The following is a 7,964-nucleotide window of genomic DNA, read 5'->3' on the forward strand; positions in this document are numbered from 1 at the left end:
GCGATTGACGTCAGGACCTCCGCTGCGATCCGGAACCAGGAAGGTAAATAAAGTATGTTACTATAGTAACAGGGGCCCGCGGCCCGAGTTACTATAGTAACTTTTTATTGATGTGGTGCGGGGGGCCGTGGGCCCCTTGGCTTCGGGGCCCGGTCGCAATTGCGACCGCTGCGACCCCTATAGCTACGCCAGTGTTTGTATCTGCTTCTGGCACCTGACTGATGGCAGTTATAGTGGCTTTTCAATATTTCTAGCATCAGAGTACCAAGACCTAAACCTCTGCCAAAGAGGCAGGAAAAGGAGGTCCTTTAGATAAATTGTGGTGTAACGTCCGCTGTCGCAGACCGCAGACTCCTCTCATCCTGCCGACGCCTTCCTCCCTGGAGATGCCAGCACATGCGGCCGTCCTGGCCTGCATTGACCACTAAGGTGTGCGCGCGAGCTCAGTCCCGGCCTTAAAGGGCCAGCGTGCACACATGTTAAGAATTGTCTAATCAACCCATGATCACCTGAACTATAAGAAGGGCCCTGCCCTTTCACTCATTGCCTAAGCGTTGTTGTGTTTTCCCATGTTAGTCTAGCAAATGGTCCCTTAGTGTTTTCCTGTTCCCAGTATTCCTGTTCCTGCTACCTGTATCCTGTATCCCGTGCTACCTTGTTCCTGTGCCTTAAAAGAGTTGAAGTCCTGTTGTGTTACACCACGCATGGTGTCTGCTGCCAAGCTCCATTCTGAGCCTAGTCATCGCCACTGTCTGTACTACCACAGGTACCCTTGCTCGAACTATAGTCTTTACTTGGTACACTGTTTGGCCAACTGCTATCCCGCTACGGCAGTACGGCCCAGTGGGTCCACATACCCACAGATCGTGACATGTGGTATCTGGTTGGGTTCTTTCTCCATCTATCTCTGAGAGAGAGAGAGAGAGAGAGCAAGACAGCAAGCTTACCACTCTTCCAAACTACTTCTTTACAACAAATAAGCTTAATGGAAGTCAAAAGGGGTTGTCCGTGATTTTTTATTTAACTCTCTCTTTCATTAGGAATAAGAGGGTTTTGTAAATTCCCCCCATCCCTTCCTAGTGTGTACATTATCCTGAGTGCTGCTGCATGTTCATGGGCCTCCCGCTCTCACTCTGCACAGAAAAAGCTGTTCCCACTCCAGCCGTGTCAAAAACTGATATAATGCGACATGGCTGCAGCGGGGACACACTCTCTGTGCAATGTTTACATGCAGCAGAGATCAGGACAGCGGGCACCCTAGGGAGGTAAAGGGGAAACTTTTAAAACATATAAGTGCAAAGCCCTCTTATAATAAGAGGGATAAATTTTAAAAAAATAATCCCAGAAAACACTTTTAAAACCACCTGCTATCTTTCCTGGAGAATAGCTGCAATGAGACTCAACTTTTTGAATAAATAGCGTAGTCGTCTACGGTATTGATTCCGCCAAAGCGGCGGAACCCTAGCAGTACGGTGACAAACGGAAACCATTTAAACCGGATCCGGATCTGGAACCATTTGCACCGGATGCAAACGAATAGCTATGGTTTCCATTTGTTTCAGTTCGGATTCCATTCATGCGTTCCCCTGACGGAAAGCTCAGACGGAACCCATGAACGGAGTCCCGATGCAGATGTAAACGAAGCCTAAAACTTATATTGTTGCAGATAAACTTTAACTCTTTTCAAACTTCCATGTCTTGCTGCTGAAATGATCTAGAAATGACTGGGGGGAACTAGGTAATGAAGGCCACTGGGTAATTGCCCCTTCTGCCCTCCCTATAATCCTTATCTTGTTCACATCCTCCTATCACATACAGTTCATGCTTAAGTTTTCAGATACCCTTTACTGTTTGGTTATTTCGGTGTACGTAATGTGTGTGACATTATGTAAATTGATTGCTAAACTAGAAAATTTGCCACAGAAATACTACAACAAAAAGCATAAACTAGAATGATTTCTTGCAACCTAGTACTCAACCTAAACCAGGGGTCTCAAACTCGGCCAGGTAAGTGGGCCACATATAGAAAAAATGGGAAGTTGACGGGCCGCATTACTTTCAAATTTGATACAATACAAAATTATTGTTAATCAATTAGTTGTTTGAACTACTATAACACTATATTACTAGAATAATAATACTACATTACTATAATAATAGCGCTAGGTTTAAAATTTGAGATATTTCTCCACGTGTCAAGATTGGGCAGCCCCTTTTTAGATAGTGCCGCAGTGCCCTCTGTGGATGCTGCCGCAGTGCCCTCTGTAGATAATGCAACACACCCCTAGATAAGGCCACAGTGCCCTCTGTAGATAAGGCCACAGTGCCCTCTGTAGATAAGGCCACAGTGCCCTCTGTAGATAAGGCCACAGTGCCCTCTGTAGATAATGCAACACACCCCTAGATAATGCCAGTGTCCTCTTCAGATACTGCCACACACCCACTTGTAGATAATGCCACAGTGCCCTCTGTAGAGGCTGCCACAGTGCCCTCTGTGGATGCTGCCGCAGTGCCCTCTGTGGATAATGCAACACACCCCTAGATAAGGCCACAGTGCCCTCTGTAGATAAGGCCACAGTGCCCTCTGTAGATAAGGCCACAGTGCCCTCTGTAGATAATGCAACACACCCCTAGATAAGGCCACAGTGCCCTCTGTAGATAAGGCCACAGTGCCCTCTGTAGATAAGGCCACAGTGCCCTCTGTAAATAATGCAACACACCCCTAGATAATGCCAGTGTCCTCTTCAGATACTGCCACACACCCACTTGTAGATAATGCCACAGTGCCCTCTGTAGAGGCTGCCACAGTGCCCTCTGTAGAAGCTGCCACAGTGCCCTCTGTAGAGGCTGCCACAGTGCCCTCTGTAGAGGTTGCCACAGTGCCCTCTGTACATTCTGCCACAGTGCCCTCTGTAGATGCTGCCACAGTGCCCTCTGTACATTCTGCCACAGTGCCCTCTGTAGATGCTGCCACAGTGATGTCAGGGACTTGCCCAGAGCTGGAGTCCCGGAGCAGAGCCGCTTCTGGCACTCTGCCTGGGATTCCAGCTCTGCTCCTGACATCACTGTCTATATATGGACAGAGATGTCAGGGGCAACCCCAGAGCTGGAGTCCCAGGCAGAGCGCTAGTAGGCTCTTCCTGGGACTCCAGCTGTGCTCCTGACATCACTGGGACTCCTGCTCTGGGGAAGCCCATGACATCATTGTCGATGTATGGACAGCGATGTCAGAGGCTTCCCCAGAGTCCCGGAGCAGAGCCGATAATAGTGCTCTGCCCGGGACTCCGCTCTGGGGAAGACCCTGACACACTGTCCATATATGGGCAGCGATGTCAGGGAATTCCACAGAGTCCCGGAGCAGAGCCGATAATAGCGCTCTGCCCGGGACTCCGCTCTGGGGAAGACCCTGACACACTGTCCATATATGGGCAGCGATGTCAGGGAATTCCACAGAGTCCCGGACCAGAGCCGACACCAGCACTCTGCTCCGCTGTGGGCAAGACCCTGACACACTGTCCATATATGGGCAGCGATGTCAGGGAATTCCACAGAGTCCCGGAGCAGAGCCTGTACTAGCGCTCTGCCCCGGCCTCCGCTATGGGGAAGACCCTGACACACTGTCCACATATGGGCAGCGATGTCAAGGAATTCCACAGAGTCCCGGAGCAGAGCCTGTACTAGCGCTCGGCCCGGGACTCCGGCTCTGGGGAAGCCCCAGACATCGCTGTTCATATGTTGACAGTGATGTCAGGGAATTCCATAGAGTCCAGGAGCAGAGCCGACACCAGCGCTCTGCTCGAGACTCCGGCTCTGGGGAAGCCCCAGACATCGCTGTTCATATGTGGACAGTGATGTCAGGGAATTCCACAGAGTCCAGGAGCAGAGCCGACACCAGCGCTCTGCTCCGCTCTGGGCAAGACCCTGACACACTGTCCATATATGGGCAGCGATGTCAGGGAATTCCACAGAGTCCCGGAGCAGAGCCTGTACTAGCGCTCTGCACGGGACTCCGGCTCTGGGGAAGCACCAGACATCGCTGTTCATATATGGGCAGATATGTCAGGGAATTCCGCAGCGTCCCGGAGCAGAGCCTATACTAGCGCTCTGCCCGGGACTCCGCTATGGGGAAGACCCTGACACACTGTCCACATATGGGCAGCGATGTCAGGGAATTCCACAGAGTCCCGGAGCAGAGCCTGCACTAGCACTCTGCCCGGGACTCCGGCTCTGGGGAAGCCCCAGACATCGCTGCTCATATGTGGACAGAGATGTCAGGGAATTCCAGAGTCTCGGAGCAGAGCCGATACTAGCGGCTCTGTGTCCCGCGGGCCGCAGATGACAGCCCCAGGGGCCGCATGCAGCCCGCAGGCCGCGTGCTTGAGACCCCTGACCTATACGCTCATATTCCTATGCAGTACATAGCTGTGGCTACATATTATTTAGCTTGATGCTTTGCTAAGGTGTTTGAGACTTCCGCAGTCATCTTGCAACACTATGCTGTTATGATGTGATGGACCAGAATAGCAAAAAGAAAAAATGAATGTAATGTGAGCATTTAAATGCAAATATGTTTCTACAGCAACGTTATTATGTTGTCCTTGAAGCAGGAAGAGATAATCCACTGCTTTATACACTTGTTTGAGTCACCTTTTGTACAGCCTTCAGGAGGAAGGCTATGCATTGAGGCCTGCGTAAATGCGGCAGTGATTTCTACATTTCTGAGCAATCATAAAGTATTGTTTTTTTGGTTAATGCATACATGTTCTAGGTCGCCCTTCCCATCTACAAGAAATTCACATTTGGTCGGCAAGCCCCACTCAGAAGTCTGTGCTCTGCCCAATTTATTTATTAGAATACTGTGCATGCCCAGGCAAATCAATTTGAAAGCTCATGACCTGCCTAAGTAGAGTCGTGTGTTAGTGAACCTTCACTTATCACTTCCTATCCTTCCACCCCACCTTTTAGAAAAGACACGTGACACCGAGGTTGGATGTGAAATGGCCACAGCAGCCGTTTATTAATTTCACAGTTTATAGAATACAATTTAAATCCGAAACATTCGGATAACTAATTAGGAATCCAACCAGAGAATTCCTCCTAATAATTCACATGACCCAACATGGGTCAGAATCATAAATAACAATTTAACGTTAACATTAATCCGAGCAGGGGAAGTCCTTGAAGCCATTTTAGATATTCCTTTTTAAACACCCAGAGTTAGCCATCTGCAACCACCACCAAGACCTTACCTCCAGCCGTAAACCAGCTCGGAGGCACCGCTCACCTCTGCAGATGGCTCCAACCACCAGAAGACCACTTCAAAGGGATAACACCCGGTGAAGTCTTCAACCATGTACCTTTTTTGGGGGACGCATACCCCCGATGCGACCCCCCCACCATTTTGTACTGACTGACCTCAAGGACTCCCCCCGCCAGCTGCTATGACACCTGGACCTGCTCCGAATGAAAATAAAAACAACATGTTAGATAAGCACACAGTAAAAATTAACACTCATAGACGGACTCACATAAAGCCCACAAGGGATAACGAACAAAGGGCGGGAGGGTGGGAGCTTATTACTGTACGTGTTACTCCTCCCGCTGCTTCCGGCTCAATGCCGAAAACAGCGGGAAGCCTGGTAATGGCCCCTAACTCCTCCCTGCCTCTAATCCACCTCCTTCTAACTCTCCCTCCTAGTTAACCCTTTCCCTACTAGGTCCGTCATGGAGGCTTCCTTCCTAAGCCCTGCAGGCTGCTTCCAGCCTCTTCTTGACCTGCCTAAGTAGAGTCGTGTGTTAGTGAACCTTCACTTATCCCTTCCTATCCTTCCACCCCACCTTTTAGAAAAGACACGTGACACCGAGGTTGGATGTGAAATGGCCACAGCAGCCGTTTATTAATTTCACAGTTTATAGAATACAATTTAAATCCGAAACATTCGGATAACTAATTAGGAATCCAACCAGAGAATTCCTCCTAATAATTCACATGACCCAACATGGGTCAGAATCATAAATAACAATTTAACGTTAACATTAATCCGAGCAGGGGAAGTCCTTGAAGCCATTTTAGATATTCCTTTTTAAACACCCCGAGTTAGCCATCTGCAACCACCACCAAGACCTTACCTCCAGCCGTAAACCAGCTCGGAGGCACCGCTCACCTCTGCAGATGGCTCCAACCACCAGAAGACCACTTCAAAGGGATAACACCCGATGAAGTCTTCAACCATGTACCTTTATTGGGGGACGCATACCCCCGATGCGACCCCCCCACCATTTTGTACTGACTGACCTCAAGGACTCCCCCCGCCACAGCAAAACAGGCCTTGACCACCTTAAGCCTGTGAGTTCCGCCACACCACCACCGCCCTTTCAATTCCCTCTGCTATTGCCAGGCTCCACAGATCAATCCCAACCTCGGTCAAATGAACCCCATCACTCCTCCAGTAGTTACCCACTCCTGACTCCAAATCCCTGTGCCGCACGCAAATGCTCCCATTTTTGGCTACAAAACGGGACACCGCCCGATTAACTTTAATGCGAGCCTTATTGACTCTTTCCACTGACCTAGCCAGTCGCCAATGTTTCCTTGGGACAATGTCCGACCACACTATCACCAACCTGGGATAAGAAACCCACAAACACAACATATCGTGTTTAATATCCCGCACCAACTCACGAAAGGGGCGGACCCCCAAGTCATTCCCACCCACGTGCAATACCAAAACCTCTGGGACCCTATCCAGCCGGGCATATGTCTGGAATTCTGCTAACACCCTGCTCCATGACATACCTCTAAATCCCAGCCAATGCAAAACCGCATCCTGCCGCGGAATGCGCAACTGGCGACCGTCCGGGCGGACATCCGCCCTCAAAGCCCCCCAATGCACGTACGAGTGGCCCAACAACCACACCAGACACAGAGGGGGATCTGAAACGGAAAAGAAAGTTAGACACCAGCACACAACATTTTTTAACCGCTAACAACATGACTATAACAAATGGGGGCGGACATAAGACCTAAATCTGTTGTACTCCCAACGACCGATGCGCCGCACCCCTTCATCATCCAACCCCCAGCGCCCTGCTTCTGTAGCTGCGCCAATCCTGAATGAATGAGATGAATACAGGCCCGCCGCGACACCGACCGACGCCAAACATTTTTTAAATACAGCTCCAAATTGAAATCTGGACAAAAATGACCCATCCTCATGACATAACAATGGCAACTCTGGAGACCCCCCTTGTGACTTAGAACCCCTCATGCAAGCGACCGGGCACATAGCCGAACCCGGGAGGGCGAACAAAACTATCAGCTTTCCCTTTCCCAATTGGTCAGTTTTTGACCGGCGCAACCATACCTCGAGCCGATCCGTATGTAGGCTCACCTCCCCCAGTCTCAACCCCCCTGCCCGCTTGGTACTAGGCGACACCAGCTCGCCAATTCTAAATGCCCCAAAGAACGCCAAAGAAAATGCTAACCGAAACAACTCCATCTCGGCCGAAGAACGACAGACCGATGCTAAAGATCCGCCCAAAGAGCTAAGCAGAGCAAACGACACAGGCCTTCTACGATCCACCTCGACCCTACCTCGGCGCAGACCCTTCAAAGCCTGTCCCACTAAAAATTCCTTAGACATATCCCGAAAACCCCGCAACTTAAAACCAAACGCGACCGCCGACATGAAACGATTAACCTTTGCCAATGAAAACCCCGCCTCCCAGGCGTCCCCTAACCAGTACAAAAGTGCCACAAACCTGTCTCTATCCGTGTTGACGTCACCCAACTCTCTTACCCACTCCTCCCACTGTCTCCAACAAGCAGAATAAGCACTCCACGTTGTGCGCGCCAACGACCTTTCCACCAATCGTTCTACGGGACCGAGACCAGATCCCAGAGATGTTCCGGACAAGCCAAACCGAGATGGTCCGCTCCCGGTGCCAATTGCCGAAACCGGTCC

The sequence above is a fragment of the Rhinoderma darwinii genome, chromosome 1, assembly GCF_050947455.1.
Source record: "Rhinoderma darwinii isolate aRhiDar2 chromosome 1, aRhiDar2.hap1, whole genome shotgun sequence".
In the NCBI taxonomy this organism is placed as follows: Eukaryota; Metazoa; Chordata; class Amphibia; order Anura; family Rhinodermatidae; genus Rhinoderma; species Rhinoderma darwinii.